This window comes from Acinonyx jubatus, chromosome A3, assembly GCF_027475565.1.
Source record: "Acinonyx jubatus isolate Ajub_Pintada_27869175 chromosome A3, VMU_Ajub_asm_v1.0, whole genome shotgun sequence".
NCBI lineage: Eukaryota > Metazoa > Chordata > Mammalia > Carnivora > Felidae > Acinonyx > Acinonyx jubatus.
In genome coordinates this window covers 132,998,034-133,025,903 of record NC_069388.1, presented here as the reverse complement: position 1 = coordinate 133,025,903, position 27,870 = coordinate 132,998,034, and the positions used below count along the sequence as shown (strand labels likewise).

Below are 27,870 nucleotides of genomic sequence, written 5' to 3'. Positions count from 1 at the left end.
AGTACCAGTGGATATTTGCACACTGTTACCAGGGTCTGAGTGATTTGTTAACTGTCTGCCACGAGATGCTTTTGCAGCGGAATGGAGAGCGAGCCCATTCCAAAGCATCCTGCTTAGTTCCGCCGAAATGGTGTCTGTTAGCCAGGCTTTTTGATGGTTTTCCATGTGTTGATTCACATCCTGGCACAAAGTCCTCGTCTCGGGGCATGTGGGACAGCACCGGCCACTTGCTTCATGGTATCAGTTGGGGAGACTGAGGCACAGGGAGAGTGCTGAGTCGCTAAAGCCACATAGCAGCTCCCTGCCCTTGATCGATCTGTGACTCCTGGATCCCACACTCCGCCCTCCACTGCCCCTCGCTTGCCCTTACCACTGGTTTTTAGCCCCATCTTTGGTTTGAATCATTTCGACTTCCAGCTTTGTTCTCAAAATTAAGTTCCTTCCTACGCCACAGTATTCTTCAGGTTTGTCTTTCCCAGAAAGGTATTTTTTTTTTTTTTTTTTTTTGCCTCTCCCTTCCTGGTGGAAGAGAATCAGCATGTGTTGTGGTATTATTATTTAAATGTTTATAATCTGCCATTTTCTGCACACCACGTCCCCAGCAGCGTCGAGTCAGACGGCCTCACACAGGTATCGTCTGTTCCATCTGGTCCTCGCGGTGCTGCAGGCGGGCCCTGTATGGTGCAGCAGCTGAAGGTCCATATGGTCTCAGGTGTAGCCCCAGGTAAAGCATATTGCAGAGTGCCAGTCCGCGGGCCCTGAGGCGGGAATACTGCCGGGAGGCACACATCTGAGTGAAGTGGCCACCGCTGTGCCAAAATCAGAGGGCAGAAGGTGTTCTTGGCCTCGGGGATGGTCTGGCCTTCCAGGACCAGTCGGGGACCAAGAAGCCATACTGAATCGCAAATGTCAGTGCCTAAGCGGCATCCAGAAAACTTGCTCTTCTCTTTCCCTGCTCTCAGCCCTCCTAAGTCAGGCGACAGAAGACAGAAGTCAGGCGAAGGGAGACAGGGTGCCCGACGCCCAAAGTGGGCCATCGTGAGCTTAGCCTTTTCTGCAGAGTTGGCCTTGTCGCGTTAGGTATTTTGTTCTTTGTTTCCTTTCTAAGAAGACAATATTGCTAAAGGACGTCTGCTTTGGAAGCTAGAGTTCTTTTCCTTATTTTAGTCCAGACTTTATCGTTGGAGTCTCCACGTGATGATTTGTTCTCATCAATCTTTGCAAGATAAGAATTCCATCTGAGATGTTAAAGTTCTCTGATCAACACAGGGAAGGGTACAGAAAGAGGCACTTCACAGGGATTTTCGTGGGAGGTCACCCCCCCCCCCCCTCCCTTGTCCTCAAGGGCATCCGACCTCCCTGCTACTCGTCTTTGCCAAAGATGCCACCTTTGGACCTCTCTTCAGGGACACTTCTCTCTGGGGCCACTAAACAGCCCTTGTGACCACACTTTACCATTCCATATAAATCTCTGAATCTTTTAAAGTAAATTTAAAAGTCATCCATAAGGCCTGAGGATAACTTTATAATGAAGCTTCCAAGGGTATTCAAGGAATTGCATTACATTTTTGGTGTGAAATTGGCAAGTCTTTTTTAGAATGCTTGGAATTTAGTTGAATCCCCAAAGCAAAGAAACTATTAATGCATACCTATTTGTGGGCCCTGACAAAATGGACAAACCAAAGAATTTTAAGAACCTTCATTTTTATGTCTATATCGGAACATTTAAAAAATACACCGGAGGTACTCGTTTTATTTTATTTATTTTATTTTCTAACGTTCACAAATCCATGTGGTTTTATGGCGACAAGTCCGTTTGCTTTATGACACCGCACCAGCCCAAACTTTACCAATGGCCAATATCCGAGCACATAAAGGGAGTTTACGGTTGCTGTCACTTCCTGTACTCCTCAGTGGGCAGAGAAAATTGCACATTAAACCACCCACATATTTACCAGCAACGTAACTGGTGGGTTGAACCCAAGGAGCAAAGCTCGGAGAGGCAATGTGGCAAACAGTTCATAAGGAATGCGCATTTTTGGAATGGAAGATACAGTCTTTGAGTTCATAAGTCGTGTAGGATTGTGAAAAGGTATGGAAGTGTATGTCATAACCGAAGCAAAACGTGCTAGAGACAATGACACGAAAATAGAACGGCCCCCATTTTTGTCATTATCCTCAGAGAGGGAACTTTGTCTGAGACCAGACAACCAGCATGCAGAGGAGCAAGTCGGCCTCTAAATCCCCACTTCTCAGCCATCACACACGCTAACCTCACCCCTTGCGGGAGAAAGCGCTAGCTTGTAAACACCACCAGGAGAGGCGGGGTCCTCAGGGCGCCTCAAGATATTCAAATGAATTTTGGAATCCTGAGATCAACAACAGAGGGTAAGGTTTTTATAGAAAATTAAAGTAGAACTAAGAAAAACATGTATAAATTGGGTTTGAAACATATTTTATTATTATTTTTTTAATGTTTATTTCTTTACTTTTGAGAGAGGATGTGGGCAGGGGGGAGGCAGAGAGGGTGAGGCAGAGAGGGTGACGCAGACTCCGAAGCAGGCTCCAGGCTCCGAGCTGTCAGCACAGACCCCGACACAAGGCTTGGACACATGAACTGTGAGATCATGACCTGAGTCGAAGTCAGACACTTACCCCACCGAGCTACCCAGGCGCCCCTGAAACGTAGTTTTTAAATGAGTGTCTTACAATTAAATACAATTTAAAAATGCTCCATTGGAGTGTGCCTTCCCAGCTACTCTGTAACTAGACACTGATGACTTTCCCCAGCATCAGAGCAGGACTCAGAGGTCAGGACCTGGACTCCCACAGCCCTGAAGCTTCCGGTTGCAAAGGTGAATGTGGCTCCTTTTCTAAGCAGAGCATGCTTCCAAGATCAGAGTTAACTTCCGTGCCAAGTGATCGCACTCTGAGGTCCAGTTCACCGCGAGCAACAGTATACACAGTGTCTATGTCTGTTCACAGTCTGACTGCATGACTGATCTCTAATTCTGGGCTCCCCTGGAAGGTAACTACCTCGTGTCCTCTCCTGGGCTTGTCCTGCACTCAGTCTGCAAGGTGCACTGAGAGAGAAACCCTGTCTTCTGCCCAGGCCTCCACAGGCTGGGCACCAGCAAAGCAACAGTGGTCTAAAATGTCTGCAGAAATGGAGATCGAGGCAAATAAGGGGTTAAAAGTAAAGAAAAAAAAGTTGAGAAAAACTGCAACAGCAAAAGTGAATCCTCATGTAAACTCTGGACTTTGGGTGATAACGATGGGTCAATGTAGGTTCATCAGTTTTAACAGCTGTATCACTCTAGTCGGGGATGTTGCTAATGGGTGAGGCGGTACCTATGTGGGGGCAGCAAGTGTATGAGTAAGCTCTGTACCTTCCTCTCAATTTCACTGTGAACCCAAAACTGCTCTGAAATAATGACTTGGGGCACCTGGGTGGCTCAGTCAGTTGAGCATCCGATTTCGGCTCGGGTCGTGATCTCACGGCCTGTGAGTTCGAGCCCCGTGTCGGGCTCTGTGCTGACGGCTCAGAGCCTGGAGCCTGCTTCGGATTCTGTGTCTCCCTCTCTCTGCCCCTCCCCCATTCATGCTCTGTCTCTCTCTGTCTCAAAAATAAATAAACATTAAAAAATAAATAAAAAATAAGTAAAATAATGAAGACTTAAAAAAACGGGCAATTGTATAATCAGAGTATTTGAATCAATTGCTGGAAGGAGTTAAATATCAGCAGTTTTGCTGATATTACTGAGATTAAATAGGAATGAAGAAGAAAGAAGAAATGAAGGTTAACTATAAGCATATATTTATGGGGGGGGGGGGTTGTCTAAGGTAAAAGGAGTGCTGAGGACATCCCAGGATTGGCCTCAGAAAAACTACCTCAGGGTGGGCCAGAGAACTCATTTTGGATGTCAAGTTGCCAACCTGGTCAGCCGGGTATTAAATTTTTTATTACTTTCCAAGTAGGTAACAGTGTTACACTAGATCATCTATGACTCTGAACACATTGAAATAGGAAACCTCTTTTTCTTCCTCTGAGTTACTTGCCTGTGAGATCAGTCTCGATGAAACCTTGGAGGCATTAATGTAGTTAAAGTGCCTTATGTTACTCTCTTTCTTTGCTTCTTCCCGTTCAACGGTGAACGATATCAAGATTTCAAATCCCTCAACCAGCCAGTTATTCGCGAACTTTCATTGGGGACCTGCCCTGGGCGACTTGGGCCAATGGGAAGCTTATTCTCTACCTAGCCTTTAGGCTCCCACGTTCCGTGATTAAGAGGCTCGTTAATTCTGGGATCTCTTTCACTCTGAGTCCTTAGCTACATGCATTTCCTGCCTTCTCTGTCATCTCACACTTCCCCAAATGTCGGTACCTTCAACATGGGCCTTCCTCACCTAGAATCAAGCCCGGTGTTCTCAATATTTATAATACAGCCCACTCTGCTGCTACAATATTCCTTATAATACGAAAATAATAATGTCCGCTTTCCAAGAAGCATATGTTTTTGAAACACATCCAAAAATGCATTTTCCTTTGCACTTCTGTTGCCTGTGTTTACACTGTGGATGTTTTAGCTCGGGTATTGTGGGCTGTTGTTATAGAAGAAGGTGTTCAGGGATGCCATTGGCCCAGAAGATTCTCCTTGAGACGCGGTTGCTTTATAACTCACTTGTGTCACTGAGACCCACCATGACTGAGGCTTAATTGGCTCTGATGCGCCGTGAATGGCAAAGAAGCTGGTTGTTTGGATCGTTGCATGGGGCATGATGCTGTGCAGCCTCTTCAAACAAAGGACCGGCCGAGTAGCAGTGCTATCAAAGGCTTGCAGATGGGGCAGATGGGGACGGTGTGCCGAAGGGCTCCTGCTTGGGCAGGCGTGGAGAGAAGTCACCCTAGCCTGTTGTTTGGGCTTACCAGCACCCAGACTGCTGATAACGCTCACTTCTGGGCATTTCACTTGTGAATCCTCAGTGAGGGCAGAGAATGGCATCTTCTTCTAATCCAGGCTTCCAACCGGCAGAGGAGCTGCTGGGTGAGAAGAGAAAATTCTAGAAGGGGAACAGAAAGAAGAAAAGATGAAGAGCTTGGGTGGATAGGAAGACTCAAAGAAAGGGACGAGTGGGTATTCAATTTCCTTGGAACTCACCAAAACCCTCAGGGGCAGGGATTTCCTCCTTAAAACGGAGGTGCGAAATCCTAGTCAAGAAAAGAGGTATTAGGTTACGGGTGATGTGATTTTCTGTTTGTGCCGCTCCTGACTTACTCTTCAAGGCGATTGTGCAAGCTGTTCCAATTCTTAGGTCCAAAAAGGGGGTTATCTTTTCTGTTCATCCAAGGCAAAGACCATTTCTCTGAGAAGGCTCCTTGTCTTTCACAGAACATTGGTTTCCCACACCTGGTTTGGGGTCCTCTTCTGTCTATCGTGGAAGCCGTCCCCCGAACGGGCACAGTGGTGTGCACCAAGTAGGTGCTTAGAAGGTGTTGGCCGAGTTGATTTTCACGTGGATATTTTGAACGCTCGTCATGGAACGGCCCTTGGAGGTGCCCTGTTCCAGCTTCCCCACTTAGAGAAGAGGCTGTGAACTTCAGGGCACCGCCGATGACGGGAAATGCTTGTCATGTGTGCGTGAGGTACACGTCAGAGGAGGGGAATCCAGAAATGCAAGGAGCACTTCATCAGAGAAAATTCTACGCACAATAATAAAAGCAACCCCCCAACTCCTCACAGCAAGAGCCACAGATGGGACAAGAGAAGCAAGTGAAGGGCGTGTTCATGTGTCAGATATTATTTCCATGGCCGAGGCAAAATTAACAATCCAACATAAAGCATTTGAGAACAGAATACTAAAAATGAATCTTGAAATGAGACACAGACATTTCTTTTTATATTTATAATTATCTCAAGCCCTCCCTTAAGATTTCCTGCAAGGGATAAAAACAGACGCTTGAGTAATAGGTATTACTTGTGTCTTTTACGAAGTTGCGAGTTCCATGAGATCCAGAGTTTTGTTCCCCTTTACAAGGCTGCCCCCGTGACCACCTCTACCCTGCCGCACACACGTGGGCACACACACAGGCACACGCGGGGACACACACATAGACACATACATGGGGACACACACGAGCACCCACAGATGGGCACACACACATGGACACACATGGGCACACACACACGAGCATACCTGGGTAAACAGAGGCATACATAAAGAGACACACATGGGCACACACACATGGGCACATACACGGGGACACACACATGGGCACACACAGGCACACTCATGGGACACATACCTGGGCACACACACATGAGCACACATGCAGGAACACGCGGTGACACACACACGAGCACCCACACATGGACACACACGCGTGGGCACACACATGGACACGCACACATGCCCTTGCCTGACACGGTGGCTGGTACAACACAGGTGCTCAGTACATTTTGAAAGGGAGGGGATCCTTCAGTCGTTTAACAAATATTATTAAGAAATTACTCTGGGCGAGCACTCTGCTGGTGTTTTCACCCCGAGTAAGATGAAATGTTTGCCTTCAACAGGTTCATAATCTGGTGGACGAGTAGACATTTCTTGTTTATAAATTTCAGTAAAAGAGCATGAAGGAGTCCCCAAGGAAGAGTTAGTTAAACCTAGTCAGCCAGCACAGACCAAGCCGTCAAACTAATTCCAAGGTAGAGATTTTCCGGGTAGACTGGGGGACAATGTCATCAATGTGGATTGAACATCAGGAGACATATTGTAGACACACAACAGAGATCTCAGCCCACTGCAGTGACTAACCAGTCATTCATATTCTACACGGCCCTCCGCTCCCGGAGGTCAGGGACTCTGGAGCTGCCATGCATCCCTATGGCCCCAGAGCTTAGAACAGTGCCTAGCAAACAGCCAGCACTCAATAAATGCTGCTGGATGAATACAGGCAGCACCAGATGAATGGCCCCAAAGAGATTGTCAGATCATTTGCGTAATGTCTCCTACCTCATTTTAAATACCTGGCATTTGACCCAATCTCCCCACATATGGCTTATCTACAACTGGGGGTAAAAATCAAAAAAATTCTGCTGAAGTTACTTAAATTTCCAAGGAGAGAACAGATGGTGGTTTTAAATAGTTATGGGAAGAAATTAATGGGAAAGAAGACAATGGCAAGAAAAATCAACGCTCTCTCTGTGGGTATAAATCTGGGTGAGGTCAGAAGAGGGGCCTACTCTTTGGACCAAGTTTCTCCTGCAATCAATCCACAAGCTGCAGCCACAGATTCTGTGACACCCAGTGACATTCACTCCAACTGGCAAAGAGAATGTGACAAGCAGGCCTATTTTTAAGTGGCAGTTGAATCGAATTCATGTCAAGAAAAGAAAAGGGTCGGGTAGGAGAGTGAAAGGGAGAGAGAGAGGCTTTCACAGACGCCCTGCTCTGAAGAGTCCCATCAGGACGTCCCAGAAGGCTGCTCCCTGTTTGGGAAACGTCAGGGCAGGAATGAAGGAAAGTTCAGTCCAGGAGTTGTTGGAAGACAAAGCTCTCTGGCCTCCAGTTGTCCCGAGCCCTGAACTCTCACGGATTTCTTTGAATGCAGGCAGGGCCAGACAGCTGGGCCGTTCTGGTGGTCCTAGGGTGTTGTGAGGCCACCGAGATGCCCTAAGTGGCCCGGAATGCTCAGCCCCTTGTAACCTTGGCCACGTTCACACATGTGCTCAGGACCCCCGTGGTTCAACGGCTGGTGCCTTCATGGGTCTGTGTTTGTAGGGGGAGAGGAAGTAGAAGGAAAAGGGGGTGCGAGCCACTGGGTCTTGGGTCAGCTCTGAGTGTGTATCTGGGTCTAGAGCGTGGTTTAAATCCTTAACTTTTCTGTAGTCTGGAGAAACCCCCAAAGTTCAGGTGAAGAAACGGTAAACAGAAATAATGGAAAAAATCAGAATTTTATTTGTAATAGGTTTGAGGGATATGCCAGAAAAAAAAGGAACCTTCTTGTAGACTTCATACCGTATTAGAGTTAAAAGTTTCAGAAATCATCATCCTAAGGAAACTGTAGGACAGTGAGCAGAATTATAAAATCAGGGTCATTAACCAGCCTTCTTTCTGCTATCAGTTTCCTCAGGGAGACAGATTTTGTCCTTGCATGGGGACCAGAATGAGGTGCAGGAAATCTTCTAGAAGAGCCTTGATTTACAGGGAGGGAAAAGGGAAGTGCTGTGTGGGGGAGGGGGTCCCTCTTCTGGACATTAGCATAGCTTGGCTTACAGCTCCAGTTTCTGGAGTTTTCTGAGGCCACCGTTCTTGGTTCATGAGTTTAACAGGGGAGAAACAAGCCACTTGTGTATGATGGTTAATTTTATGTGTCAACATGACGGGGCTAAGAGTTGCCCAGATAGCTGCTAAAACATTACTTCTTGGTGTGTCTGTGAGGGTGTTTCTGGAAGAGGTTGGCACTTGAACCAGCAGCCTGAGTGAGGAAGATAGGAAAATACCCTCACCAAGGTGTGCAGGCATCATTCAATCCACTGGAGGCCTGACTAGAACAAAAAGGTGGAGGAAGGAGGGATTCACTTTGTCTGCTTGAGCTGGGACATCTGTCTTCCTCTGTCCTTGGACGTCAGGTGCTCAGACGACAGACTATGGGACTTCTCCACCTCTGTAACCATGTGAGCCGGTTCCTATAATGAATCGTTTTCTATGTAACTGTATCTCTATTATTTCTGTCTCTATCTCTGCCTCTCCCTCTCCCTCTCCCTCTCTCTCTCTCTCTCTACCTCTGTCTCTGTATCTGCAGTGGACAAAGTCAGGGTGGTCATTGCTTTCCTGAGCAGGCCATAGGCTTCCTCCTTCCACACTCCAGAGCTACCCATGCTCACTGGCTCCCACGATCAGAATTCTCCATGTTTGAGGAGCGCCCGGGTGGCTCAGTCGATTGAGCGTCCAACTTCAGCTCAGGTCATGATCTCCCAGTTTGTGGGTTCAAGCCCCGCGTCGGGCTCTGTGCTGATGGCTCGGAGCCTGGAGCCTGCTTCGGGTTCAGTGTCTCCCTCTCTCTCTGCCCCTCCCCCACTCATGCTCTGTCTCTCTGTCTCAAAAATAAACATAAAAAAAAAAAAAAAGAATTCTCCGTGTTTGGGTGTGAGAGTCACAGGTAGGGCAAGGTGCAACGCTCCAGGGAAGACGGGCACGGAGGGACCTTGAAGAACTTGTAAGGAGACACAGGTGGAGCACTTCTGCTCTCTGCTGCACTGTCTTGAACGGAGGGGAGCACGGGGTCTTGCTTTCCTGAGATTTAGTCTCGTTTTGCTGGATCTCAGGCATAAGGTGCTTGTGGTTTTATCTCTGCAGACCACACGTGTCCTCAACTCTCCCTGCTCCACAGACAGAAATCAGGGCTTTGTCTAGGTCTGTGCACAGGGAGTACCCACTATCCAGCCACACCTGACACCTGGCCTCACTGTAGCCACAGGGCCCCCGTGGCAGTGACATACGGAGGCCGTAAACGTCCGGGAGGGGCCCTCGCACCATGTGGCGTCTTTGAGGAATGTCCTGCAGCCTCCCCTGTGTCTGCACACACTCTTTCTCCCTGCCCCTTCTCTGTCTCCAATGGGGAAAGACAAAGGTATATGCTACCCCTCCTCTCGGGGGATGCTCAGCGAGGTTTACTTGCCAGAGGCTCGCCCTAAAATCCGTATTTTCAGCATTGATACCTCAATAACGTTATTGGTATTTCGAAAACTTTCAAATTTGTAGACACTACTGAGATAGGACAACTGATATTTTTTCTTTCTCTCTCTCTCTCCAGCCACCTGACAGAACGCCTTGATAATCTTCAACCTGTGCACTTACACCGACCAAGAAATATACATTTCTTGAATCAGGCTGATTTTTGGGGAGGACCCGCTTTTCATCGCAGTGATAACCTGTGATCCCAAGGTATGCTTCACTTTATTTAAAGAAAACGGTCCTCTCTGATTGAAATTGCTTGTCACTTTATTTAAAGAAAACAATCCTCTCTGATTGAAATTGCTGGTCACTCTCCAGAAATGTTATGCTGTGCAGGGAGCTGGGGGTCCGTTGGATTAAGTGGTGGTCAATTGTAACTCTTTGATGTTTCAAACACGAGGGGCCAAAGTTGGGAGAAGGTAAGGTGTTCAAGGCATTCTAGAGAGGAACGAAGAACCACAATTTATTCTTTTTGTTAAGTTTTTTAATGTTTGTTGATTCTTGAGAGAGGAAGAGAGAGAGAGAGAGAGAGAGAGAGAGAGAGAGAGAGAGACAGAGCGCGAGTGGGGGAGGGGCAGAGAGAGAAGGAGACACAGAATCCAAAGCAGGCTCCGGGTTCTGAGCCGTCAGCACAGAGCCCGATGCGGGGCTCAAACTCAGGGATCGCGAGATCATGACCTGAGCTGAAGTCAGTTGCCTAACCGACTGAGCCATCCAGGCGCCCCTGAATTCTTTAAAAATTACAACCTTTAGGGGCGCCTGGGTGGCTCAGTTGGTTAAGCCTCTGACTGACTCTCGATTTCCGATCAGGTCGTGATGTCGAGGCTCATGAGTTCGAGCCCCGTGTCAGGCTTTGCGCTGACAGCGCAGAGCCTCCTTGGGGTTCTCTCTCTCTCCCTCTTTCTGTGTCCCTCCCCTACCTTTCTCTCTTTCTTTCTCAAAATAAATATTACAAAAATAAAAATAAAAATTCACAGACTTTAAAAAGATTAACCTGGTGTTGAAAGCGAGGTATCTGATACAGTCTGTGGTAGGGCTGTGCCAATGTATCCCTTCACCCTTGTGTTAGTAACTGATGCCCTGTGAACCGCAGTCACAATGTGAGAAGAGGAAGCATTTGTGTATAGACACCTGTTACAGGTTGCCTTGTGGGAGAGCTAAGGAGTGCGGGTCAGGGTCAGAGGCCTTATTTTTCATGCGCTTGTAGTGTTGGAGTTTTTTTACACGTGTAAATTTTGTCCTGGAAGGAAAAGTGGGATGCACACGCATTTTCCTCCTACACCAGCGGAAGTAGGGAGTCCCGTACCTACTCTCTAGCCCTCCACGAAGAAACAGGGCACTCTTCCACCTTCCTGGTTCCTGTGGTTCATCCAGAGCCCGCAGGGTGGCAACGACGTGGAGTGTGTAATTAGGGACTGCTCGTTTGGGGGGAACACTGGGTGTACCGGACCGTAGATGAGACTGTGCTTGACACAATCACCCAGCTAGTTTGCAGAGGTGGGTTTTACAGCTGGTCTCCCTCCACAAAATAGAGGGAGGCGCTAAAAAGCCTCCCTGACGCAGTTGAATAAGACAAAAGCAGCACTGGTTTTGTATTTCACAGCGGGACCTGAGCCTCCTGCAGTATTCCCAATTCCTGACTCCTAAATCCCTCAGCACCTCCAATCATTACTAAAATTGCCCATGTGGTACTTTGTACGCTTCGCGCGTTGCCTGCCTTCCCTTGGTGCATTTCCTTTGAAGCATCCTCTCCAGGTGTTTCCATTTCTTCGGGCTCCCCTTGGGAGGGCCAAGCATGGGGGACCAGAAGTTTGGGGTCAGGCGTGGGCTCTCCCTAGGAGGGTGCTTTGTCCTTTCTGTCTGGATGTCAGTTTTCTTTCTGCAGCGGGAGAGGCTTGGGCAGGGTGTTCTGTTCTCTAAGACCCCCTCTGGCTTGCAGAATGGACCGCCATGTTCTAGGTCAAAGGGGAGACTGGGCACCAACTCCCCACTGCGCCCTCTCACAGCTCAAGGGGGGTTTTGCACCTGTCTTCCTGCCCCAAGTTAGGCGTTTGGGATAAACCCAAGTGCATATGTAATCCGTGATTAGGAAGGCATCTCATTATTGTTGTTGTTATTGATTTTTTTAAGTGTGTTCATTACTCAGCTTCTAAATCCATTACAAAGAACAAATACATATTTAAATATTTATTATTATCCAAGATTGTGGTCATACACTTCCTTAAGCTCCTACTTCCATCTGCTTCATGATTGACTGAACAGATGGGTGTTGCACCCAGTTCTAAAAGCCAGAATACAAAGCCTCTGTGTTTCATACTAAAAGAAACTATGTAGCAAAGGCAGAGGAAGTAGACAGTTCCATCATTTCTTCTCTTGCTTCTTTCCTTTTTAGCGAGACAGGAGTTCTGTATCCAACTAGATACAGCCATAGGGTATCAGAGAAAGAAGGATGGCCATTAAATTATCTAGGTCTTCTCCTGGATATCTTGGCTCCCTTTGGCAACACTGTTCGCCCAGGCTTCCCAGCTAGAAATGGTGTTGCCACCTTAAACTCCTGTGCCTCTTGTCCTTCACCTGGGTAACTTAATTATCAGCTTTCTAAGCGCTTTTACAACTGCAATATGGCTTGACTCTATCCCTCTTTCACCATCCCCAGCACTTTTGGCATATAGTCCCCGCCTTCAGCTCCTCAGTCTAACTTCGTCTTTTTTTATTTTTTTTAATGTTTATTTATTTTTGACAGAGAGAGAGATAGAGCATGAGCGGGGAGGGGGAAGAGAAAGAGGGAGACACAGAATCCGAAGCAGGCTCCGGGCTCCGAGCTGTCAGCACAGAGCCCGACGCGGGGCTCGAACTCATGAACCGCGAGATCGTGACCTGAGCCAAAGTCAGACGCTTAACAGACTGACCCACCCAGGCACCCCTCCTCAGTCTAACTTCTAAGTCTCTGAGTTTCTGTAAAACAAATAGAGGCAGGCGGGAATGTTCTGGGGGCAGAGAGGGATAATGTGGAAATGCATAGACAAATCATGGTCTTGGGGTGTTGGCCGGGTATATGGGTAGGGGCAGAGTGTGGCCAACTTCTCATACCCCACAAGGCAGTTTGAGCTAAACGTGATGGGCTAGAGGGAGGGGGTCATCGGAGGTTTATTGAGACCACAGGAATCCCGCGATTGCTTCTTCACTGGGGGAAGAAGTTTCTGCTGGAATATCAGAAATACCACTGAAAATAATTCAGTTCCTCTAGTGTCACAAAGGGGGAGAAGGAGGAGATAGTGGGGGAACATCACCGAGATCCAGGATGTTGGATCGCACCCTTAGAGAAAGTTACTCCGTAGGCTGGCAGATCTGAACGTTTCCTTAGGAGACAGCTGGGCCATCCCCTTCACAGGGAGTATGAAACGGCAAAGTGGGAGAGTGAGTTACTTAGGTAACACAGCAGCGTAGTGGCTGAAACGAGGCTGGCCTTCCCATGACACGGGCCGCTTACCCTGGAAGCGCTAGGAAGAAGGAAATCGGGTTTAAAGAGGGAGAATGCTTCAGGAGGTATTGCGATATCCTTCGACGGGTTGTTTCTCACCAGCTGCCTGTGACCCCCTTAATCACAGCTTTCCTGTGTACTTCCCCCTTCTCTGCTACACGATCACCAAAGTTGGGGGATCCCTGTCTGGAAACACCACACCCGCCTTCACATTGCCTTCAACGGCTGACTCCAGGGTAGGAGCTCCAGACCTCTCAGTCTTCAGGCAGCCGTCCATCACGGCTGCGCAGAATCAGTGCTGCTGGTCCCTCCGTCCCTTCACGTTCCACGACACTAGACGGATGGAGGCCTGGCACCTGAGTTGTGCTGACTGCAATCACGAACCAAAGGAAAGGACTACAGACGGTAGGACAGGGCCAAGGGCAACTTCCTTTACACAGATAAGCCAAATAATTTTTTACTCATCATGTTTCCTTAGTATTGAAGAATTCTACGGAATCAGTAGTTACTTGACATCCATTAAATAATAGATGAGACATGGTTTCTACTATTGACGAGGGATGCACGCAGAATCGTTATCCGTTATTATGTGGCCAGAATAAACAAAGGCTGTATCAGAGGTGCCACAAACGGACTTTGGAGTTACATAATTGTAATTTGGTGGGAAGGGAAAGGCCCCTTTGGAAGAAGAAGCCATTGGGCAAACCCACCAAGATGTAGAGGATTTCATCAGGTGGAGCAGAGGGGAAGAACATTCCAGCGAGTTTAGGTGATGGCCTCCTGGCTTGGAGATGAAGCGTTCTTCTCAAACTTACGCTGGTACATGGAAATGACACCAACAGAAACACCACTCAGACCTGTCAATTCAATGGGGAAAAAAAAAACAGTTGGACGAATAATTTGGCAACTAGAAGACAGAATAACCAGCTGATGCACCAAATTTTGTTCTATTTTCCAAGTTATCGCATTGATATTATGCACATTCAGGCATAATTTACCTCCAAAGGGCCATTGTTTTGAGGAACAGGACATTTCCCTTTGCAGAAATAGTTACCAATAGGTTTCTGTGGGCAGCTCAGGATGTTATGAAGAAGGAATCGAAAGTAGAGAAACTGCCATTCAGAGATGTCACACGGCCCTTTGTTCACTGTTTGCGGCAAAGTGGATGGAAGAGCGTCAGATTGTCCTTGCCAGTAGGGCACACACTGGAGGGTCGGGAACGCCACCGTTTACCTGAACAGATGCTGGCAACACCACACCGTTCGGAGCTCTTCATCTTTAACAACTGAGCAAACTGTTCAGCATACATTTTTTTTTTTAATTTTCTTTAACGTTTATTTATTTTTGAGACAGAGACAGACAGAGCATGAACGGGGGAGGGTCAGAGAGAGGGAGACACAGAATCTGAAACAGGCTCCAGGCTCTGAGCTGTCAGCACAGAGCCCGACGCGGGGCTCGAACTCACGGACCGTGAGATCATGACCTGAGCTGAAGTCGGCCACTTAACCGACTGAGCCACCCAGGCGCCCCAGCATACATTTTTAAATAGAGCAACACCTCATGTGTCCAATTTGCTGAAATCCGCATCAGTAAACCAGGAATGGGGAAACTGGGAAGGCTTGCAGCGATTACGGGCTGCTGAGAGTCCACGTTTTCTGTGGGAACGTAGCGGAGGTCCACTTGGCAATTGGCAATCAGGTATGATGGGGGTACTTCTGTAACCTGGAATTGTATCGGGATGATGCGGACCGAGAACTCAAGGTTAGGGCTTGGACCTGTGATGCTTCCAGTGGCAATCTGGATTGAATTATTTTTTTCCAAATTACTGATTCAAATCAATATGGTTGTAATCGTTACCACGCAATGTATGCCCTATTTTAGAATTCTTGACAAATAGTATGATAAAATCTAGTATAATTTGCTGATGTGATGGATAAGGCCTTTCCACTTCTGTCATGCCCATGGCCCAAAAGAACCCTAATACATACTTTCTCCCCACCCCACCGTCTCTCTCTCCATCTCACCCGGCCTCCCTCTCCCTTCCCCCTCTCTCCCTCTCTTCCTCTCTCTCTGCCTCCCTTTCCATCTCTACCTCCCTTTCCATCTCTACCTCCCCCTCTCTCCCTTTCTCCCCCGTTCTCTCTCTCTTCCTCCCTCTGTGCCTCCCTCTTTCCCTCTCTTTTCTTTCTGTACCTCCCTTCCTCCCTACTCTCTGCCTCTCTGTCTCTGTCTCTCTCTCTGACTCTCTCTCCCTCTCTCTCTCTGTCTCTTCCTCCTGCCCCCCTCCCTCTGTCTCTCTCCCTCTGTCTCTCTGTCTCTGGCTTTCTCTCAATATGGTATTTGCACTGCTGGATGTGGGAACTGAGCTAAACGAGTGATTATAACGCCTGCTCTCTGGCAATGTTTCTAGTGGGGAAAACTAGTTCCTGTCAACCAACGCTTATTAAGCATCTACTCTGAGAATATAGATGCAGAAAGGAGTAAAGTCTCTCCCTTCATTATTGGCACGGGGCGGGGGGAGAAAGAGACATGGTCGGACCTCGTGAAGGACGTTGGTAGCCGTGGCGATCGCATTGCATCCAGAACCATGAGGATGTGCAGCAGGCATGATGAGGACGGGGCCCAGGAAGGGGTTTCTGAGCCAGATGTCCATGCTGAGCCCTGGGCTCCTGGTTCTAAACTGTTGAATCTCCAGGGCCTGGGAAGCTTTTAATTAATAAATGAATAATGGCATGTGACCTTACTGATCTGTAAAGACGTGGGTCGTTGATGTAACGGGTATTGACAGTACCTCCGGCCCCAGCCGTGCCTCTTCAACCTGACGCTTCCTCCCACAGCCTGGCTCTGCCTCTCCTCCCTCCTCCCTCCAGGTCCATCCTTCCACTGTGCTTCGGTGTTTCACCACACTCCGCGTCACCTGCTCCTGGCTTGACCCGGCACTCACCTAACGCCCAGCTGTGGGTCACCCCCACCGACCCACCTCTTGGGAGAGGTGGAGAGAACAGGGGGTGGGATCCAGCCACAAAGGCTCAGCAGCCTAGTTTAATTCATTAACAGTTCAGTCCATTTGTCATGGCAGAAATTGTCTCACGTTTTGCAGAACGCTTTTGATCCTCCTTGAACGTCTGTAAGGTGGGCCTAACAGGACCTGCTGTTTGAGCTTTAAGCTCAAAAATACAAGTCAGAAAGAAAGAAAAACCCAAACCAAAGCCAGTGGAATAGCAACAAATAACTCTAGGTTTTCTAAGCCTCAGCGCCCTTTTGTTTTTTGGTGTCGGGAGCTTGTTCCCCAGAGGGAAGCCAAGAAAAGGACACCGTGTGTTGTACCGAAAAGCCACCCGAAGTCAGACTGAACACCACCCATTTTCCCGAAGAAGATCCAATCTCCAACTGTGCCCTTGGACGTGTGATGAGAGATTCAAGTTTGATTTCAGGGAACCAAATAAAGAGATGCTGAGGGCGATTTTGACATTTTTGAATATGTGCGCGAAGGCGTTGACATCTGTGACCTCAATAATTGGAGGGTTTCGCCGTGCTGTGAGGGGGGCGGGGGGCCAGCAGGCGGCCCCTGTCAGATACCATGTCAGATTGATGAATGCGTTATTTGGTGCTCTGTCAAAATGCTCGTGCTAGCTGGGCGTGATCTCTCGCGCGCATGGAACACGGGTTGCACCCATCTGCTCACTTTGGAAGCGTAATCTTGAGCCCATGCTCCGTGCCCAAGCCAGGCCTGTGACTCGCCCCAACGTGGAGAGGACTTGTGTGTTTGGAGAGGCGCCAGGCTCCGATCTTGTGCTCGCAAACCTTGGCCTGCTCGAGGACTTCTGAGAATTGCTCTTCTCTGGCGCGGTCCGGGCTCTGATAAATCACCGTCGTCCTCCCTGCCGCCCATTCAGGGATTGCTCAAGCCGTGGTTGAGTGCTAATGTTTTTATAATGTGCCGTCTTTGCGACAGATTGGGATGGGAAAGCAGGCTGTTCGATGCCCTTTGTTTCTCTTCAAGCAAGGTTCTTTTAGAAATCATCACTCTCATCGAACCGGGGCGGTGTCTGCATGGCAGACAGAGCCAACTGTGACCGCGGCCCCCGCTGCTGTTCCATCAAGCCGCCTGTGCTAGCTGTCAGCTGCAGGGGTCCCCGGCTCCGTGTCAGGAGGAGGCTGGGACGAGGTGCTTGATTAATGTTCAGGCCCTTCAAGTACTCTGTCTTTGTGTCTAAGAAGCACCGGGGCATTGCGGGGATGATGGGGGGGCGGGAAATCCTTGACCATAATGAGTTGAGGAATGAGGTCTGACCAGGGCTGAGGGTCTGTGAGGAACACAGACCCCACACCCGGCTCCCTACGACCCAGCTCTGCCGTCTACCTCTGCGTAACTCTGGAGCCGTCACCAAATCTCTGGGCCTCGACTTTTCCCTGGGAAAAGTCGAGGCCCAGAGATTGTTCTTTTTTTTTTTTTTTGGATTTGTGGAATAAGGCACATATTATGACTTTTCCTTTATTGACATTTGGCTCATAACTTAATAAGTGCTGGTTTCCTTAAGTTCAGATGCCTGAAAAGCAGAGGGGTTCTAGTAGAACAGCCATTGTGAACCTCTAGGAGGACACAACATCCTACTAGGTCACACAGATTTATCACATGCGCATAAATGATGTGGTAACCATTTTTTTTTCTGAGCCTTAAATCTGAACTTAGATTGTTAGTACTATTATCGTGTCATGATGGGGACAGTAGAACACGGTGATACCTGTGGGGTCGATAGCATGACTGGAATGATCAGGACCTGAAAGTCTCTTTTATTTATTTATTTACTTTATTTTTGAGAGGCGGGGGGGGCGGGTAAGGGCAGAGACAGAAAGAGAATCTTAAACATACTCCAAACCCAGCTCTGAGCCCGACACGGCCCTCGATCTAACGACTGGGAGATCATGACCTCAGCTGAAATCAAGCGTCAGACGCTTCACCGACTGAGCCACCCAAGCGCCCCAGAAGTCTCTTCTGAGGGGCCATCTGCCCTTCCGCGCTGAGGCAGGCGTCCTGCTTGGAGTGTCCTGGGCTGACAGGCACCGGGCTTAACATTCCAATGCAGTTTACTGTCTTGTCATATAGCGGACAATGTGCGTGAAGGACTCGGAACACCTTGAAGACATATCGCAGGTATGGGTGAACTTTTCTGTGAGGGTCCAGATCGTAACACGTTTGGGCTTCACGGGCCATCTGGAGTCTGTCACAACCGCTCAACTCCGCCGGGGTGGCTTGAAAGCCACCGCAGACAGTCTATAAGCTGTGGGTGCCGCTGCATTCCGGCAACACTTCGTTTAACAAGCTGGGTGGCAGGCTGGATTTGGCCACGGTTGGCCTCGGGCGAAAATTGTATTAAATATATTAGGTAGGGACGCTTTCAGTCTGTCCCACTTGCAGCGTGGAGTAGAAGAGCAAAACAGGAGGCAACCCTTGTCTGTTTTCTGAAGTCCTTCAGTGGTTTTGGTTTTCCCTCAAATGGGCTCAGAAATTGAAGCCACGTGTCCTCTTTCACGTCCAAGGTGCGCTGTGTGCACTTACCTTTCAGGTCAGGAGGCTGACTTTTTTTTAAACCAAAAGTCATTATTAAAAAATTTTTTGTCTCATGTTTATTTAGTTTTGAGACAGAAAGAGAGAGACAGAGCGCAAGCAGGGGAGGGGCACAGAGAGAGAGGGGGACCCAGAATCCGAAGCAGGCTCCAGGCTCCAAGTTGTCAGCACAGAGCCCGACACGGGGCTCGAACCCCCAAACCTCGAGATCATGACCTGAGCTGGATGCTTAACCGACTGAGCCACCCAGGTGCCCCAAACTGAAAATATTTTAAAAGGCGTGAATCTGTGGCTTGCGGATGAGAAGGACCGTGTTCTTACACTAGTGAGGGGAGCCTATGGAGTGGGATATAATCTGTTATGGTCTTTTCCGGACTAAGGAACGGTATTTATGTTTGCTTTAATGGCATCCCTGAGAGAGTGTGTGAAACCCAACTCAGGTGAGTGTCATTCGAGCCTTTCCTTCTGTGTGAAATGCTCTGACCATTGTCGGCTACAGGCTGCGAATGAATATCCGACAGAATCTCTGACCCCAGTCACAGCTGAAGGTGTCCTCTATTGGTCTGCCCTGTAAGGGGACAGAGGCGGCCAGGCTGAATTCGGGGCGTGTGGCCCCCGGGCCAGGTGGGTCTGATTTTCATCCTGGGTCTGCACACACCTCCTCTCTCCCTGCCCGCCACCACCCTGCACGTTCAGCAGCTCATGGGGGAGCGGGGGCTTATAAGACAGAAGGGGAAGTGTCGTCCTTCGGTCGGCGAGCAGCGTGGCACATTGTGGTCCGCAGCCGGCTGGCTTCTGCAGCCTCCTGTGGCCAGGCCCCAGCCAGGGGTCTGCTGCATGCGGCTTCCTCTCTCCCCCTTGCCTCGGCTTGGCTCTACCCGAGAGGCTGCTTTTGCCAGGGCACCACTCTGAGCAAGACCCTTCGCTCCGTTTGGGCCACCGCTCACTTGGGCGGGAACCTCCGCCTGGTTAGGACACACACCTGTCTGCCGACGCAGCCTGGTGCAGGGTGCCCTCTTCCCCGGGGTCGCCTCCTGGAGCGCAGCCAATGTCCTGGCATCCTGAGGATGGCCGCTCTTCCCGCTGCACACGACACAGTCTCTCTCCTCACAGTACACACCGTTCGGGGCTGAGCCTGCTCTGCGGGTCTTTGTTCAGGAGACAGTCCCAGCCCTTCCCTCCTCTCTGCTCTTCAGGGCATCCAGAGCCTGTCTGAACCCCACTCACACTCTTTGTTTCCCCCCAGAAGTGTTTTACCTGCCATGACACCCTCTGAGGTCAGCCCTGACACAAACAGAGATGGGGCAGGTGTGGCGGCTGCTTCCCAGGCCCAGCCACACAGAAGCAGACCTCCAAGCGCTCTGAGTGTGATTCCTGCCAGTGCGTAGTAAAGAGGTTTCTGGAAACAGTCACCACCAGGCTTGTGCACACTGTGGTCACAGTGTGTGTGTCTACGTGCATGTGTCTGAGTGTGTGTGTCCTGCGTGTGTGTGTGTGCATGTGTGCATGCTGTAGGCACGTGAGTGTGTGTGTGTGTGTTTGTGTGTGTGCACTGTGGGCATGTAAGTATGTGTCTATGTGCATGTGTATGAGTTTGTCCTGTGTATATGTGCGTGCATGCTGTGGGCACATGTGCATGTGCACGCTCTGGGCATGTATGAGTGTTAAAGGCAGGGGAAGCCCAGGGCAGGGTGGCAGGTCCCCGCTCTCTGAGCACAGGGACTGATGCTCCCAGCCACGTGGCCACGCGGGAGCAGCTGTTGGCCCAGCCCCCCGGGTGCATCTTGTGTGGCCCCCGCGGAGAGCCAGGTGGCCGCCTGCCGGCAGGAGGACCTCACTGGACTCACCTGCTCTGGGCCGGCACGGCACTCCTGCTGCGTCCTTGGGGGGACAGATCCCATTAGCTCCGATGACCTCTCCAAGCCAGAAAATGACACTTTTCAGTGTTCGTGATGGGGACCGGAACACACGCACCCCCTCCCTCCCCCGTCGTCGAACGGAGGGAGTCGACCCAGAGGGAGTCGAGAGGGGCAGGTGTGCTCTTGGGGAGGAGCCAGGTCCGATGGGCGCCAGAGGCTTTGCGGGAACATTCGCTCGACTGGAGAAAGTCCCTCCCAGAACAGCCAGACAGAGACTTGAGTGTTTATCACTTCATAATAAAATCTAAAAGGGTGAGTAGAAATCACCTGAGAAGAAGTCAATATTATTCAGATGAAATGTGAAATAGCCTCAATTAGGCTCCTTCATCGGGGGTCAGGGACGCTGGATGCAGTAGACCCTCCCAGGAGATTCGCTTCCTAGAGTCGCGTTGACCTGGTTCGATGGTTGTTTAGTGAGAGCAAAATACATTATTGTGCGTGTTGCAGAGAACAGCGAGGGAGATGGTGGGGACTGAGTAAGAAGGGAGACTGGGAACACGTGTGCCGGCCGCCTTCCATGAGTGCCAGATTCTTACCATGCCCAACCCTGCAGAGTGGGTATTACCTCCGTCTTACAGACGAGCAAACAAAGGCGCAGAGAGGTGAAGGAACTTGCCCGAGGTCATAAATCGCGGAAGATTCAGGTTTGGAACAGGAGTGTAGCTAGCTGCATGTTCTTCTACTTTCCCCAGTGCAGAACACTGTCTCGTTGAAACATAAGGTTTAGAGAGGCATGTGTGTGCATATAGCAATGTTCCTCTCTTCCCCTCTGATGGATGCATCCAGAAAATGAAAGCACAAGGTCGCATTCATTCTTTGAAATGATGTGTTCCATACCCCATTTTCTCAGGGGGCTGAAGATTTACCTTTATAAAATCTAACATCATACAGGAAGACTACCGTAATAAAACTATTGTGGAATAGTTTATATCCCCCTGCCCATTTTGCCTCCATTCATTCATCCTGTATTTCTTTACAGACATTCTGGTTCGGTATGGTGAATGCATACCTTGAAGGAAGAAATGAGAAAGCCAGGTCATAAGGCAATGAGATTATCCTGTGGTGCTGAACCGTAATAGAATATTTCTTGACAAAAATATGATTTTGCTCAGCTCCGATGTCTACTGGATACATAACTGTGCTTGCTTTCTTCTGGGGTTTTAGATCATTGGTGGCCGCACCTGCTATTATCATAGCACATCTGTCTAGTTGTCTTTTCCAGTTCATTTCTTTGCATTTCATAGGGCTTCTCTCTGCCCAGTAAAGTTGAGCAGACTCTGACCTGGACAGAAAACTCTTAAGGCAAAGGATCTTTGAGTTTTATTGCCCTTCAGCAGGGCCCTGCATTAGGACAATGCTGAGGGCATATTAGCACTGAGTAGCAAAAAACAAAACAAAACAAAAACAACAAAAAAACCCCAATAACACACACACACACACACACACACACACACACACACACACACTAGGAATCACATAGGTATTTATTGCACAGAATGAAAAACTATTGTAAGCTGACCCATAGTGAAATCAAACTGCAGACACTCGTTACTCGTCTTTGTTCTATATTGTTTGGCCTAGAATCATTTCAAACCAGACAGTGAGCCCTACAGGGGGCCTGTTGTCCTTGTTCAGACCAAGCAGACAAGTTCTATGGCAGAGTTCTGCTCCGGCAATCGAAGTAAAATGACACAAGAGAGAGTATGTTGTCTTTAGCTGGCACTGACTGTGAGAATATATTCCCCAAAGGAGCAGGAAGTCCTTCTTAGGTTTTTGGGAGACAGTCATTGTCTTGCTAGAAGGCTTGGGTCAGATATAAGGTGGGCCAGAATCCATTTTATTTGTTCTGTGTTGCTATACATCACACAAGTTTAATAGAAGTCACATACAGATAAGATTTTTAATGCTCTGGCAAGGAGAATTTGCTCTTCTGCATGGACTTGTGGAGAGGTTGGGTTTTTTTCTAGTATAGAACATATATAATTTAATTTGAGTTATAGGATGAGAAAGGCCAGAATTGCATAATAGAAGGTAATCGTTATTACAGAAGACAGCATTTCAAGTATAGAAGAGTAAAGTACTACACTCTTAAAAGTGAAAATACACCTAATAATATCATCATCCAGTGCCATTTACTGCCTTTTTTTTCCAGCAGAGAAAAAACACTTGGTTTCAAAGAAAATGAACACCCATAAAACACAGCATTCATAACTTGTGAAATCATATCTAAAGGCCACACATTACAAATTACCTGAAGTTAGAGATCCCAGATGAATTTATTAAGGCTTTTACTTTTCAATTGTGCCTAAAAATTAAAGGAAAAACATGCATTTTAAAGGAAGTTGCTGGAGCATCTTTGTTTAACCTGGAAAGGCGATAGTCCCGCAGTGGTTCTGTGACTCTTAGCCCCTCACCCAACTTCCAGCCTATTTATAAGAGGAGATAGAAAATGTTAGTAGTGAGACTTTCTAGGGAGAAGCCAGCAGCAGGGATCCGTGTGCCTCTTGGTGTTTGGAGGACAGAGACTAAAGTGTCAGAAGCAGGCATTGGCTTCTAGACTAGAAACTTCTAAAAGAATGAAGCTAGCTGGGTCTGTCCCGATGTCAGAGCACGTTGGAAGGCTCCCATGGCAGTGCACTGAGTTGTCAGTATTTGATAGACTAATTTATGGAGTAGTTCCCCTGGGCCAGAATGATTCCTGCAGAAATTAGCTGGGCTTGGGGCTCTGAACATTCTCCACCCAAAAGATCTGTCCACCAAGGGCAAGGTGATCCCACCATAAATAGTTCATCCCAAGCAGGCCCTAAGGAAGGTTAGGTGAAGAATGCATTGCCTGCATTGCATTAAGGGAAGTAGAGGATCACTGAGCATCCCAAGAACCCCCAGGTGTGCTCCCTGGGAGGGGCCAGCATCTGGGGATCTGGCCCACATAGGAACCTAGAACAGGTGCAGTGGGAGAAGTCAAGGCTGCACTGTACCTCAGTCCGGTTTCTGTATAATTATATTATATATATAATGGAACTTCCTTTCTCTCTTTGTTTTGCTCCTTTTAGTGTTTTTTACATTTGTTGAAAAAGAGGAATAAATATGTCTTACCTCTGAAATTTTGATACTTAAGTCTTTTATAATAAAAATAGTATGTTTCTTTCTTTTTTTTTTAAGTTTATTTATTTATGTTGAGAGACAGAGCAAGCAGGGAAGGGGCAGAGAGAGAGAGGGAAAGAGAGAATCCCAAGCAGGCTCAGTGCTGTCAGCACAGAGCCTGATGTGGGGCTTGAATTCACGAACTATACGATCATGCCTGAGCCAAAATCGAGTCAGATGCTTAATTGACTGAACCACCCAGGTGCCCCCAAAATAGTAAGCATGTTTCTTAATTGGTTAATGGAACCCTAATTTATGAATCAGTAGTGAAAAAACTTAAAAGTTTCTTTATTTAGTGCCTACTATGTGCCCAGCGCAGAGTTTTTTCTCATCTTTCCCTCATGTGGAGGCTTCAAGTGGGAACATGACCCTTACCTCACCTAGGATAAAGCTGAGGTAACCAGACAGATAAAGGAATTTTCCTTTGAATGCAAAGGGGAAGAGTCAAGCTATCACTCCAGTTTCAGTATTTCTTACTTAGAACCTCCACACTTACACTACATGTTGCACATTATAAGTCAAAATGGATCCCTCGCCAAAGTCTAGCACATGGTAGGCACTTAAAAGACATTTATCAAACAAATGGATAAATACAAGAAAGAATGAAGTTTTGTCAGGTGAGCTGCACTCTCCTATTGTGTACTGGAATCAATTATGTTACTGTCACAGTGGATGATAAACTATCATCAGCGTCAGCTAAGGAAACCAAAGAAACCAAACAAAACCTTGCTCGCGTTGCTGGATCAGCGGAGATTTGAGACCCGCGTGAGAAAGGAAGCAGGAGCCTCTCACTGCAGTAGAAACTCATTTTGTCGTTTCTTTTCTGACTTGTGCCCGGTGTCAGGTAATTAATGGTCTCTCAGCAGCCATCCAGGTGCCCCCGAGAGGCACACTATTTACGGGGACCTCACATCGAATTCTTTTGTGGAAGGAAGAAAGCAATCTCCCTCCTTGGTCTTTTGCTTTGTTTTTGGTTTTTTCTCCCCCTGCCCCCGCCTTTTCTTTCCTGATTCAACATATTTTGTGAACCCAAAGGCCATGTGCTGGGCCCAGGCTACTGAGATGGAAAAGCCAAGGTTTCCACCTCCAGAACGACATGCAGACAGAGCAAAGAAACCCCGAGTGCATATTCCAGGCGTTTGCATATTGGCGCTTCTGAAGGCAGAGCCCAGGGGGAGGCCACCGTTGCCTTTGTGCAGAGACACTCCCTCCCTGGCGTGCTTGCTCTTTGCTTTTGGCTCCAAACAGATGCACTTCTGTGTCTGTGTTTTAAAGTGCAGTGAACTGCACAGGGAAGTTCTTTTTCTCTGCACACTTTGTAGGTGTAACATCTCAGCCCACACGGCCCACCTGCTCCGATCCCCATTTCATCCTTAACAACTGGTGTTTTTAACAGTGGTGCTGACTCTGGGTTAGTTACTGAAGCATGAAGCAAGCAGATAGACGTGAGTCACTGGGCCTGTTGAGGCCAGCTGTCCAAGGGATGGTGCCAGGTGCCCTGCCCTGTCCCAGGAGAGCAAGGCCGTGGACCCTGGTGTGGCCACTAGTGGGAGAGAAGTCAGTGCAGGCAGGTCGTGGGGCCGTGGGGGTGCCGAAAGAAGACGTATGAGGAGGTGAAAACCTCGGCATGCAGGTGTGTGGTTAACGTTTCACTTTGCTCTGTGCATGTTTTCACAGGAAGTTTCAGGTCGTTCCCTGCCTCCCCCACGCGGGAAAGTGACCTAATGGGACAGTGACATGTTCCCTGGTTTCTGCGTGACCTGTAAGGACGCTTTGGAGCTCTGAGGCCCGAGGACGGCTGTCGTGAGCCTGACAGGTGGGAACGCTGTTTGATAACTTAGTATTTTACCCAGACAAAATTTTGTGAGAATGCTAACCCTCCAGCCTTGCTGTAGACTCCAGAAACCCAAGTTGTGGCCGCTGCCCTTGACTCTTGGGAGGAAGGAGCCCAGCACAGTCAGCCTCCTGCCCCCCCGCGTCTCTCTCCCCATCAGAGAGCACTCACCTCTTCTTCTCTGGATTCATATCGCAGGTATTAGGACAGCCGGATGTGCCGTGGTAGCATTAGTGTTGGCTAGAAAGATTATGTCTCATTCTCTCTGTGGACTTGCGATACATTTGCACCAACCATGCCATTAAAACTTAGCGTACTTCAGGGGCGCCTGGGTGGCGCAGTCGGTTAAGCGTCCGACTTCAGCCAGGTCACGATCTCGCGGTCCGTGAGTTTGAGCCCCGCGTCAGGCTCTGGGCTGAGGGCTCAGAGCCTGGAGCCTGTTTCCGATTCTGTGTCTCCCTCTCTCTCTGCCCCTCCCCCGTTCATGGTCTGTCTCTCTCTGTCCCCAAAATAAATAAACATTGAAAAAAAATTAAAAAAAAAAAACTTAGCATACTTCAAAAAAAAAAAAAACTTAGCATACTTGCTGTGACGTGGGAAGTGACACTTTCTACCATGGTAACCGACAATATACTGGAGAGTCACCCTGCGGTCCCCCAGGGCCCTAGAGTGAAGCCAGTGACAATGGAGAGCACGTCTCTGCAGAAGCAGGAGGGAGAATCAGTGTGAAGGCCACGTGTATGTGTATTACTGAGCCCATCCTGGCAGTGCAGTTACCTAGTCAGCCTGAGCCCGTCTCCCACAACAGCTTTGGAAATGCCAGTGTCTTGTGTCCTTGTCTCTCTTGCAGCCTCACGTGGGCATGCCATCCAGCCCAGTCAAATCCAGTGGCGTATCCTACGATGATGTTCCTACCACATTCATTAACATGGTGCAGGGGTGCAGCCTCCCGCTAACAGTTAGATAACTCTGCAAAGCTAACCCATGTAGTTTACAATCAAAGTTCCCTGTTCTCCAGGCTAGTTCAGGAATAAATTTTAGAATGTTTTATATGGTTTTAGAAGGTTTAGAGCAGGTGTTGACAAAGTATGATCACGGGGCCTTATTTTTGCAAATAAGGCTTTAGGGAGTATGTGACACGCCCATTCATTCACCTAGTGCCTATGGCCGATTTTGTGCTCTGAAGTCATGTAGTTGCGACAGAAAACTTATGGCTTACAAAGCCAAGAAAACATTTACTACCTCCCTCTTTACAGAAAATATTCGCTAAAAAAATAGTTAAAATCTTCCAAATACGTTGACTTTCTTGGTCAGAATTTCAGGAAGCAGTTAATCCAGAGGGTCCAAGGTGGTATCTCCAAATAGTGGTTAAAATGAAGCTTTATATGCTAAGTAAGTACCATGTACAGGCTGGAGTAGCAGCTAGATTACTTTGAATCTGAAAGGTCAGTAACAGCATCCTTTGTCTTGAGGCTTGAGTTTCAGTGTGTCTGGAAAACCCTTTCTAGCTGGGACCAAGATCACACTGACCTTCTTGTGTGAGACGCAGAGCTCCAAAGCTCTGGGCAATTCCTTCTGCCTGGGACCCTCCTTTTCTCCCTTTTTCCTGACTCAGTCAGGTCAGAGCTTAAGGGCCACACCCCAGGGAGGATTCCCTGAGCCCCGGATAAAGTGAGGTCTCCTGGCTTACTCCTCATTCACATCCTTCATGTCGCCGTGGGTCACCCTGTGTCACTGGTAACTTCCCCCTTCCTTGCTTCCTTCTGGCTCCACAAGATCAGAACCTGTCTGCTGCCTGACAACGTGTCTCCTGATGACCTGGCACAGGGCCTAATGCAGAGAAAGTGCCAACAAGTTCTTTGGCACTAGTGAACACCAGCTAGCGTCCTGAAGGCTGGGCTACAAAAGTGCAGCTCATTACAAAGTCTCAGGAATGCTAGTCCACAAACTCAGGGGCATGAGCGTATAACTCACTTAATTTCTCTATAACCAGACTCAAGCTTATGAGCAACGGCACTTATGGAACTCCTTTGCTGCTAATGGGACACTTAACTCATCAACACAGTACCCCGGGCCCCACTGCAGAACCCAATTGCTTCTTCTTTGGAAACTACTCAAATTGGACGTCCTTGCCTTCTTTTTTTTCCTCCTTTCGGAGGATCGGACTCTGGATGAAGGCTGCAGACTG

The 27,870-nt window shown here is 48.5% G+C and overlaps 1 protein-coding gene across 3 annotated transcripts in view; it reads left to right on the top strand.

Annotated features, from left to right (window-relative positions):
* Window positions 1–27,870, top strand: part of RNF144A (ring finger protein 144A) — a 364,490-nt gene that overhangs the window by 281,467 nt on the left and 55,153 nt on the right. For all 3 annotated transcript variants that reach the window (XR_008289712.1, XR_008289709.1, XR_008289711.1), the window contains exon 10: window positions 9,815–9,945. The gene's annotated coding sequence lies outside the window, so the exon portion shown is untranslated. The remainder of the gene's footprint in view (window positions 1–9,814; window positions 9,946–27,870) is intronic.